At 35.4% G+C, this 12,552-nt stretch overlaps 1 pseudogene; it reads left to right on the top strand.

The window, feature by feature from the left end:
- Positions 1-299: 299 nt before the first annotated feature.
- Positions 300-12,552, top strand: part of LOC149143928 (putative cellulose synthase A catalytic subunit 1 [UDP-forming]) — a 64,174-nt pseudogene continuing 51,921 nt past the window's right edge.

Genomic DNA, 12,552 nt, shown 5'->3' with positions numbered 1-12,552 from the left:
AAAGAAGCAATAGTTGTGACAAATGGATCAGATGAAGAAGGACTGGAAATTACATTGTTGAGGTTGGTCCTATTGGCTAGCAGCAAGCCTAAACCATAAATTCCAAATTACGATGGCAGCCTATCCACAGAAGTTCTGTTGGACTGGATCAACAAATTGGACAAATATTTCGAGTGTGAAGAGGTCAGTGAAGATCAGAGAGTTAAGTTCACTGCAACAAAGCTGAAATGACACGCAACCTTGTGGTGGGACAGTGTCCAAGTAGAAAGAAGAAGGATGAATAAGTTGCCAATAAAGAAATGGCCAAGAATGGTGGCCAACTTGAAGGGAAAATCTTTGCCCAAGTACTACCAGATTACACTACATCGGCAAGTGCAAAATTTGAGGCAAAAAGGGATGACAGTGAGAGAATATACTAAAGAATTCTACCGGGTAAATTTAAGAGTCGGTTACATGGAGGACACCCGGAAAAAATAACAAGGTATGTAAATGGTTTGAGACTAGAAATATTAGATGAGATAAGCATTCTTTCCCCAAAAAATATAGAGGAAGCCTACCAGAGTGCCATGAAGGTAAAGGAGAAGATCACCAGAAAACAGAATGCTAGGAGAGGACGGGGAACTGGCAGAGAAAGAGGACAGTCCTATGGTAGAGGACGAACTTCCAGTAATAGTGAAGAGGGCAGCAGTTCCAAGACTTCAAGAATAGAAGAAAAAAGAGATAGCACTAGAGGTGGAAGGCCATATCAAAGAGGAAGAGGAAATGCCCGAGGCAGAGGAGCTACCTATCAGTGCTACATGTGCCACAAGTGGGGGCATAGTTCTTTTTAGTGTCCTAAAGCGGAACAAGCTGGTCAAAGAGGAGCATATGTTGCATAGATAGAGGAAACAGAGGCACCACCCTAGGAAGTAGAAAGTGTGCTGGAAATAGGGGAAGCCTTAGTTCTGAATAAAGTATTGTTGAAACTAGCCAAGGAGACAGCTGAACAAACTCAAAGGAAGTTATTATTCTAGACAGTTTGTAAGTCACATGAAAAATGCTGCACGTTGATTATCAATAGTGGTAGCATGGATAATCTGGTTGCCACAGAGATGGTAGAGAAGTTGGGTTTGAAGTGGCTAAAGCACCCCACTCCTTACAAGGTATCGTGGTTGCAGAAAGGCCATCAGCTGTTGGTTGATGAACAGTGTGAAGTTGAGTTCCATATTGGCAAGTATAAGGACAAGGTTGTTCTTGATATTATGCCAATGGATGTATGTCATATACTACTAGGGAGGCCATGGCAGTATGACTGGAAGGTAGTGCATGATGGGAAGACAAACTGTTATAAGTTTGTCAAAGATGGGATTAAGCACATGCTTATGCCCATCAAGGAGGAGGAAGCAGCAGAAACAAGCGGGACGAAAGTGTTACTAATGGGTGGAAAACAGTTTTTGAAGCATATTGAAGATAGTGAAGTGAACTATGCTATTGTGAGAAGGGAAAAAACAGTGCTGTTACACACAGAAGTGTCTAATTTGCCTATAAAAATTCAGAAAATGCTGCAGGAATTCAACGATATTGTAGTGGACGATTTACCAGATAAATTTCCTCCTAAGAGAAGTATAAGTCATCATATTGACTTTATACCTGGAGCAAGTCTACCAAACAAGGCAGCATACCGGATGAGCCCCAAATATAACAAGGAAATCAGAAAATAAGTGCAAGAATTGCTAGATAAAGGGCTGATAAGGGAGAGTTTGAGCCCCTGCACAGTTCCAACAGTTCTCGCTCCGAAGAAAGGAGGAGAATGGCAAATGTGCACAGATTCGAGGGCCATCAAAAAGATTACCATTAGCTACAAATTTCCACTGCCATGGATGGACGATAGGATGGACTGCCTGAGTGGGGCAACATACTTCTCGAAGATTGATCTGAAGAGTGGTTATCCTCAGATTCAAATCAGGGAAGGGGATGAGTGGAAGACAACCTTCAAGACCAATGAAGGGCTATATGAGTGGCTGGTAATGCCATTCAGATTAAGTAATTCCCCTAGTACCTTTATGGTACTAATGAATGAAATGTTGAAAGAGTTCATTGGAAAGTTTGTGATAGTGTATCTTGATCATATATTACTTTTCAGCAAGACTAAGGAGGAACACTTTCGACATGTTCAAAGTGTGTCGGAAAAATTGTAGCAGAATAAGCTGCTGATAAATCTTAAAAAATGTACTTTTCTTCAAATAGAACTAGTTTATCTGGGTTTTGTGATTGCAGAGAATGAGTTGAAGATAGACCCAGAGAAGATTGCAACAATCATTAATAGGCCATCCCCAACAAGTCTATTTGAGGTACGTAGTTTTCATGGGTTGGCAAGTTTTTATCGCAAATTTATAAGGAATTTCAAAGAGATATGCACACCTATGTTGGACACTATAAAAAAGGCAAGTCAGCCTTTTCGTTGGACTGAGGCAGCAAAGAAAAGCTTTCAGCTACTGAAGAAGAAGATCACAGAAAGACCAATCCTGATATTGCCAGATTTTAACAAGCTTTTTCAGGTTCGCTGTGATGCAAGTAGTACAACCATTGGAGCTGTACTTAGCCAAGAAGACAAACCTATTGCGTTTTTCAGTGAGAAGTTTAATGAGAGCAGGCAGAAGTATTCATCTTATGACAAAGAATTTTATGCTGTCGTCCAAGCACTGAAGAATTGGAGACACTATCTACTGGGGAGTGAGTTTGTTTTATTTTCTGATAATTCTGCGCTGCAATATGTGATGCAACAACATACGTTGAATCAAAAGCATGCTAAGTGGGTCGAATATTTACAGAGTTTCACTTTTGTGTTGAAACACATTAGCGAGCAGGGCAGCAAGGTGGCAGATGCATTGAGCAAAAGAGCTTTGCTCTTGCAGGAGAGTACAATACAAGTGTTGGGCTTTGAGCATTTGAAAGACTTGTATCAGACCGACGCAGATTTCAAAGAGGCTTATGAAGCCTATCAGAATCCTTTGCTGAGAAACAATAGTCCATGGTTGGACTATAATTTACAGGAGAAGCTATTGTTTAAAGGAGCACAACTATGCATTCCCGATTGTTCGATGAGAGAGAATATCATTCAGGAGAAGCACAGTGGAGGTCTAAAAGGGCATTTCGACATAGACAAAACATTAGATCAGCTCAGCCATTTTTATTATTGGCCAAGAATGCGAAGGGATGTGAAAAGATTTATGACTAGATGTAAAGTGTGTCAGATGGCGAAAGGACACAGTCAGAATATGGGACTTTACACACCATTGCCCATTCCAAGTAGACTGTGGGACTCAGTCAGTTTGGACTTTGTCTTGGGTCTACCAAGGATGTAGCGGGGTTATGATTCTATGATGGTAGTAGTAGACCGGTTCTCAAAAATGGCATATTTCATCCCTTGTAAAGAAACCAGCGATGCCACTCGCGTGGCCCACTTATTTTTCACAGAGATTGTCAAGCTACACGGCCTGCCTAAGTCCATTATTTCCGAAAGGGACATGAAATTTACAGGGCACTTCTGGTGCACCTTGTGGAAGAAGATGAACACACAATTAAGTTTCAGCTCTGCTTATCACCCGCAGACCGACAGGCAAATAGAGGTGGTAAACAGGAGCTTAGGGAACCTACTACGAAGTTTGATCAGGGAGAATTCACGAATGTGGGATCGTGTACTTGCCCAGGCAGAGTTTTCTTACAATGACTCACCCAATCGTAGCACAACGTATAGTCCTTTTCAGATCTTATATGGCATGCATCCTCGCGGGGTGCATGAGTTACGAGATCTAGGACAACAGGAAAGACGGAGTGCTGATGGGGAAGATTTCGCCAAAGCAATGAATGACCTACTCGAGCATGTAAAGATGAAGTTACAGGACAACAATCAAAAGTATAAGCAGTGGGTAGATCTGAAACGGTGAGAGGTACAGTTGAATGTGGGGGATGAAGTCCTCACGCATTTGGGCAATGTTTTCCTAGAGGTGCATACAACAAACAGAAGTACAAAAAGATTGACCCCTACAAAATTCTTCGAAAATTTTCAGCCAATGCTTATGAATTACAGCTTCCACCAGAATAGGCATAAGCCCATCTTCAATGTGGTAGACTTGTTTCCATATATTTCCAATCCTGAGGAAGACAATACAGCATGGCCTACACGGGACACAGAGGAAGGGAGTGAGACCTGGATGAGACAAATGCCTTCAGCTCAGCCCCTTGAGATTGAGAGGATCCTCAACACTCAGGTGGCCAAGTGAACTCGGCAAAAGGAATACCTACAGTATCTAGTCAAGTGGAAGAACCGTCCCATTGAGGACAGTTCATGGCTTAATGCCAAACAAATACAGTAGGTAGGCTATTCAATTGAGAAGCTCATAGACCCGAGTCATGAATTCTTCTTACCCCAGGAGCCTGATGCAAGAGCATCCAGCTGATGGTACCATGACCGGGTGTTCGGTCTCAGCTAGGGAGGATAGGTTCATCATAATTTGGTTTTATATATGTTTGTTGATTGAAACAGTGTTTAGGGACTTGTTTTTATTTCATATTTAGTTAAGGGATATTTAGGAACACCACAGTTAGATGTAGGTGGTTACAGCCACACTGTTGGTTTTACTTTATTTATTTTACAGTTGTTTTCCTTTAAAAAAACATCATATCATCTATGTATTCCACAGAGCAAGAAAACTCAAACAACAAAATGGTTAACTGTGTAATTGAAGAAACAACTGCAAACAGTTTGAGTAACTGTATCGTAACAATACAAAAGCAAATGTACTAAATTTTGTAAAAGGTTCGATACACCAGAACAGGAATAGAATACAAAAGTAAATAATTATCAAAAACCTGAGCATCTAAGTCCATCTGTGACAAGCAATCTTTCGTTTTATTTTTTTCTTTTCCCACTAATTACTGTGTATGACAATTATACAAAGAAATGTGTTTCTTTATTTCCAAAAATCTTTTCTAACAGATAAAGACATAGTTCTTAACTTCGAATGATGACAATAAGAAACATTGCATTAACCGGAGAACTAATAACGTATTCCCAAAAACAATACAAGTTCCAGACACACGGCGCAAGAAACAACCATAGAAGTGAGCCAGCAAATTCAAACACTGTGGAATGCATTTATGACAGAGGTAAGCCATGTGTAACTGAATATCTCTTTTTCCTTTATAGATAATTTAATTTTGGCATATAGAAAGAAATAAAATTGTAAAGTGAGTAAGACCAGCAATAGCAAAGTGGAACGATTTCCTCTTCAGGAAAAACAAACAGCGAAGCTAGGGTTTGAAACCCTGAATGGCTACAGTACTTTCGGAAGGAAGAAATTATTTACAACCTAAACCCAAAGGTCGTTGGATGCTATATAACAAATAGAGAAACCAAATCTCTCAATTCCTAACCTAATAGCATACTACACCAGTGAAGGATTCGAAGAAGGAAGTCTACAAACAAAAGGACTATAACAGAGAATGACCCTACCGGTTTCATTGATAGAAATCTGAGCAGGGACTCAATCTGGAGCCAATCCCAACCTGCAAAGGGGACAACAAGACACATTAGTGTTTGCGTTCCAAAAACATGTTGTGAGGACTAGTGACGAGCAGTGCAAGTAAAATCGATAACTTAACTTACCAGAAGGATAGAAAGCACTGGCAGAACGAATTTGAAACTGGGTTGTAGCCATAAGAGGGAGCCCTGCTCACAAGGAGCAGCCACCCTTAGTACCACAGTAAAACTGAGTAAATAACTATAGCAAGGAAGGAAAGGACTTACCTTGCCAGTACCAGTCGAAGCCGAGCACAAAGGTCTGTTGTGACTGTAACCTAAAACCCACAGAGAGTTAACAGCAGATTAACCAGAAATGCAACCAGAGTAATATATACAGAGAATGTCAAGAGAATAATAGAAATAGCAGTGTCCATAGAGAAGAGTAATAAACCAGGTAGAGGAATCCATAACCAGGTGCGAACAAGGCACCATTACGAAACTTGGCACAGTTGCGAACAAACCCTCACTATGAGCAGAGCAAAAACCAAGCACCAAAGTGACAAGTGAAAAGCGATAAGGAGGAGTATAGTCGAAGCACGGAGGGTGAAGGCCGAGGCAAGGACAAGTGTCCCCTCTCACTTACCAACGTACCAACAATAACTACGCCATCAATCCAAAACCAAAAAATATCTGCGCTAATCAACTGTTTAATGTTAAATATGATTAATTTGACCTGATCCAAAATATTAATCACTGTTTAATTAACTTTAATCCATAAGTTAATGGGCTGGTCCCATCAATTAACACTTGGTAAAGGTTTTTGTGTAATTGGAAATAAGTGTTATTGGTAATCACATTTTTGTCTTATTGTGTAACTAAGAGACAATTTGTATATAATTAGTGGGAAATTTTAGTAATTCGAAGATACGTATTGTCTTTTGAGTAATTGGAAAATAATTTTTGTTTTATTTTGTAATTGGAAGGAATTTTTTTATATTTCTATGAAATTGGAAGATAATTCCTATACCTTTTTGTAATACTGGGAGACATTATTTGTATTCTTGCATAATTTTGAGGACAATTTTTATAATTGGAAGAAAAGTTATATGTTTATTTATGGTTCAAAGATAGTTGTTGTCTCCTTGTGATTACAATCCATTTACACTTTGGGAACCATCATAGCGATAAAATAAAATCCCAAAAGAGAAAAATTCCCATAGAAAAGTTCATTGAAGAAAAATAAATGATTGGGGTGGGCATGGAAAAATGAAATTTTATAGAAAAGGATAATCCAACTTCCAACACAATAAATGAACCTCCAATGAATACGCATTAGAAGATATTATTGAGGTTGATTGCATGATGATGGATTTTCTTGGAGTAGATTATAGTATGGATGAAATTACAAAGGTTATTGGTGCACAACTTCTTTGTGAAGAAATTTCTATGATTCAAAATCTTATTAAAAGATGATAGATTTCAAAAACCATCACTGAAAACATTCATTCCCCTTCAAGTCACGTAATTCCACAACAAGTAAGTAAAGAGTTCAATAAATCAGGTCCATCACGGTTACCTAGATTAGACATTGTGAAACAAAAAAATCCAAAATGCTTTTAGGTGGAAGAAAGTGGTATACGATTACTTGAATTTAAGCTATCCAAATGTACTATTCATTACCAATACTATAAAAGTATCAAAGAATACCTTGAATTAAGGTTTGATGCATCCAAATTCCAATTAGTTTTTTCTTTGCTAAAATCTAAGAGTGTAACTATTGTAAGAAGAAGTATAAGCATTAAAAAAATAAAAAAAATATAGAAACGAGTAATTATATGATTAGAAACCTTTTGGATGATTTTAAGAAAATCTGTAAGACAACTCAATCCCAAGACCATAATTCAACCCATCGTATCTCATCACAGTTAATTGTTAACAAGATCACAAGAAAATGTCTTTCGCTAAAACACGGAGCCCATCTCATGAAATGTAATATCAAAACCCTTAGAAAGTATTCTATTACATGAGATAGCCTTGACACATTTTTCCAAATAGAATGATGAGCATTCATTAGAAGGACAACTCATATGGACCTTATCCAAACACATATTCTTGATCTTACAAAACTCATTTTACTACTTAGTTTAGTTTTTATACCCCTGAGATAGAATTCATAATATGTCCCTAAATGCATCCTAGAAGCGCATTTCAACTCGCCATAAAATTAAAACAGGGAATTAGATGGGAAAATAATTAGTTTTGTTGGTTCAGTCACTATATATATTTTCCTTCTTAAGGAATCTCTCCTTTCTGCGAGAGTATGAATCAGTCACTATATATATTTTCCTTCTTAAGGAATCTCTCCTTTCTGCGAGAGTATGAATAAAATTTGTAGTTGTAATTGTCGCACACTTAGGGTGTGATTTCATGTAATTGTTTGGAGCTAGAGAAGCCCTTAAGTCATTTATATTTCATATGTCTAAAAGGCATGTATACTTTGTTGTAATTCCCTGTACAGTGACTGTCATGGTCTATGACATTTTGATATATATATATATACTCAATTTTTTGTAAGGGTAAAGGTATAACAATTTCAATGAGTACATATAATTAAATGTATCTTTTAATTCTTTAAATGATTACCGAAGGCTCTTTTTCAAGTTAACATTATCCTATAATTTCTAATGTTCAATGCGTCCTTGATATGGTAGTTCACACAATGTAGTTTTTGATATAATTACCTCTTTTTCTATTATATATATATTCGTAATGAATTGGTTTAACTTTGCGAGCTTGTTATTTTGTGACCAGCAATTAATTTTCTCGTACTAGTCTTCTGTTTGCAAAAATTGGATAATATTTTTTTTTGTTAAGAGATAAGGAACTCTTAATTTCATAAATTCATTTGGTCATTCATCTAAATACTTCACCTCAGAGGTGAAAAGATTCCTATGTATTCGTTACAAGGTTAACCCCTGTCCTATAATCTATCCATTTCGTTTAAGTCCTGGTTTCTGCCACGACAATGGATGTTAGCAATAATTTTTTTTTGTTACTGATTTATATTCTAGCATATATATAAAGAGCATGGCATTTTTTGTTTCCGACTCTATAATTATTTTGCATTGGTAGTTTACTAGTTTTTTCTTGCCGAATTTAGTAACTGATGCTTCTTCTTTCACCTAATACTTCCATAGTTTATATACACTGCTCGGCAAGTCATAATAATCATATACACTACGAATACTAAATGAGAGAAACCTCTTGTGATTCCAACTTAATTTAATACTTACTCATTTTTCTGGAATATAACACTATTGTTTGCTCATATTATGTAATTCTCTATGCATTTTGCTCTATGATCAGTAGATCGTATTTTCTTACTTCAATCCCTTATTTTATAATAATTAATTCTATAGGCATGCGATTTGCATTCCCTCATCTCCTTACTCACAAGCAACCTATGTATTGGCTATATTTATAGTTCAGGCCATATTCATAGCCTTGAAAGATGGTTATTTCCATACCAATTTAAGTTGGTAGTATGGCCAACCTCGGAACCTGATTAATCCTATAATACGACTATTGGTGCTTCCTAGTGCGATTACCAGTATAACGATAATCCAATTCCCCAATATTTCTAACCAATGTCAATAATTTAAGCGATTACCAAAATTAACGCAACCTAGATGTGGTAGAAAATACTCATAAGGACTCCAAATTATATTCTCACCTAACCTCCTATCATTCTTGCATATTCATTTTTTTTTGGTAGAATTTGTTCCACCATTGGAACATTTATAGAATCTTTCTAAACATCAAACTAAATGAACTGAAACTACATCCTTTACTATCATTCACCATCAATTTTCTTGCACTCATCCTATCTCAATTCTCAAAATATTTGTATAAAATACTTATTGCCTAACATTTCTCTCGCTAAATATGTTCTCTTCAGTCAACCATTACTTTTCATATAATTTGTGTTAAAATAAACATGGTTTTATTTTATTTTATTTTAATTATTATTAAATTTATTTTTTTTCTTTTTTGTAAAATCTAATTGCCTTTCTGCCTTTCATCCTAGAATAAATACACTTTAATTGTATCCAGATAATTTAATCAAAATAAACATGAATAATGATTGTAACGTACTAAAAATAAGCTGTAAAAATATCGCCTAACTAAGTTTGCTGCTGAAAATGCACTTGAGATGAAACACTAGCCTCTCGACTATGAAATGATCTACCAGTTCCCGTTGAGCCGAGATCAATTGCCAAGGAATGAAAAACCCCAATGATCCCTTAAATAGGTGTTTTATACCTTTTCTTACATGATCAATTTTTCTTTCAGCAACGTCCCACTTTTGTGGTTTTCTACACCACTAGTCTAGGCTTTTTTTTAAAGCCCGCTTTTCTCTCCCGTGGTGCTTTATGTTTTTTTCTAGGCTTAGCATCTTTCCCCAGCTAAGAGATTTAATGGATTTTATCTCCTATCCATCAAAACTTATCTATAATCTTTATCATGGAAGATTTATCTTAATCTCATTTACTAATGAGATTTTGTTTGTTTTCTTTATTTGGCAAAAATCTCATACTCAAGTGTTTCATTCCCAAGTACTTTCAAACCCATTTATTTATTTTTTAATAAAAGTATTTATTCACATAATAATTTCAATGTAGTTCATGGCTTTCCTCCATAACTTAGTTTTAACAAAGAAAAAAAAACACATTACAGTCACTGAGGGATATTATAGTGTCCATTTATTTATCCACTATCAAGAAATTACATTTTGAATTTGTGAGTTATCGTTCTATTGTGTAGTATTGTATGTTTTATTTTGAGCTTTTTTAGTGTGTTCAACATTGCAATGAAAACCTAGTAATGAATGTTAAATTTGATTATGATATCAGAGAATTGAACATAATTAGTCCCATATTGCTCACAGTTTTGGCTAGATTATGCAGAGTATAAATTTAGAAAGAATTAGTCATGCATGTGAGAGATAAAATTATATTTTACCATTATTAACATTCTAAGACCCTTCCAGAGGATTTCTCATTCTTCCATTCTAAATTAATTCAAGAACTTCAAAATTTCGAGTTGCATCTCTATCATGTGCTATTATGTGGTATTGTTTGTGTGTTAACTACTATAGCTGAATGGTTTACTTCTTTATTCTTCGTAGTATTATTAGAGTCAAAATAGTAGAACATATCAAAGCTAGCAATGTTGTAGCCAATCAGTTTCACATGTTCTTATGGGGAGAGCCAAAGAGTTAAGACCTTCATTAATTACCAAAGGAAATCTTCATTGTGAGCCACGAACATTGCAGGTTGTAATCTACGATAGTAATTTCCATGAGGGAAAATCAACATCAGGTGTATCAATTGTAACTATTACCATTACTCTAAAAAAAATGAGGGAAAATAACATTGAGAAAAATCTATGCAAATCGATTGTTGAAAGCCAAAGTGATAGATTCCATAGGGATTTGGGTTAGCATGCTCATATAGACTACAAGTTAGCCTATTTATAATTATTAGAAACATTAAAGTGCAAAAAAATCAATAAAAATGATATGTAATATGATTTTACTAAGAGATATTTTATTAGGAAGGAAATGAATTATGTTATTATATGGAAATTGTGAACAATATTATCATAAGAAGAGATCATCATTGTTTTGGCATTGAATATTATCACATGAAATAATAATAGAATCATCAGTGTTTAATGTGCTTAAAGAATAAGGTGTATGTCATAGTTTCTATTTTAGAATTCAAAGTAAATAAAAATGTATATCTTAAATCATGTCAATGAAGGGAACTACAGATACACCTTCCTAAATTTAACTTCATCGAAAATTTAAAAACATAAATTAGAAATGATGATGTATAGCCTATGTATCCCCCCAAGTAACTGGTTGTAACATCTTTGTCCCCTCTTTTGTCAACTACAAACAAAATTCAACAAGATGTGATGGGTTGAAAATGAAATGGCATAAGACAAAGACAGGAAGTAGATCATGAAGGTGTGTTAATGATGTAGGTAATGCAAGTTGATAATCTATTGTCCCCTTCTTCTCCATAAGTTGGAATGGTACAACAAATTGTGGAGACAGTGTCACTTCCTTTCAAAACTTGATTCAAATATTTTGAGGCTTTACTCTTAGTAATACTTTTTATCTAACCTCATATCTCCAATTGATCATATGAGTTTCAACATAGCTATTTTTTCTATCCAGCGTTGCCCTCAAATTATCCTTACTTATAGTCATTTGTGCATTCATTTCTTGTATTACTTGTTGGAAGCATGTTGTTGTCATTGATGTCAGTTCTGTGATGGGCATTGATGTCAACATGTAGGAGTATTTGTACATGATGATATGATCAATATTTGAGGCATTTTTGGTTTTATAGGTCTTTGACATGATTCTTGTGAAAGTTTTGAAGTAGTGTTTGTAGTTCTTGGTGAAGAAATTTGAGTTTTCGAAGCATAACAACTTCTTCTCTAGCTTGCCTCTTCTTGCCTGCATAAAATTGCATAATTTGTGATAAATTTCCTTTATATGGATGCAAAAATCTAATCTAGATTCCCTCTATGTTTCCGCACAAATGCTTGTAGGTGAAGAATTCATGATCCTATGTGTGCACACAAAAAAACCACAGGATTTTCCTAATGCATTTGCCAAGGGTATTTGGAGTCAAGGATTCAATTTGATTTAGTCCCAAATAATTATTTGATTTTCTTTTCAAAAATGAAGTGGAAGGTTATTATTGGGCATGAATTTGGTCTGATTTGTAAATTGGGAAATTAGTTCAAATTGTTATGATGTGGATGTACTTTAGGTTGGTTTCTATACGATTTAGAGTTGAATATATACACCTATAATATAGTTGTTATAAAATGATGTTTTAACAAAAAGATGTTGTATAATTGAGATCATTGGATCAATATATGTATTGTAATTCTGAATATTTTGTTGTTGTTGTACTGGTTATGGATAGAGTGTGGTGAGTACTATACTAGTTAGATTTATTGTTGAT

This window comes from Pinus tabuliformis, chromosome X, assembly GCF_031772625.1.
Source record: "Pinus tabuliformis cultivar Carrire ecotype Pingquan chromosome X, CPIR1, whole genome shotgun sequence".
In the NCBI taxonomy this organism is placed as follows: Eukaryota; Viridiplantae; Streptophyta; class Pinopsida; order Pinales; family Pinaceae; genus Pinus; species Pinus tabuliformis.
Note: the sequence above shows the minus strand (reverse complement) of the source record. Positions and strands in the feature narration are given on the sequence as shown.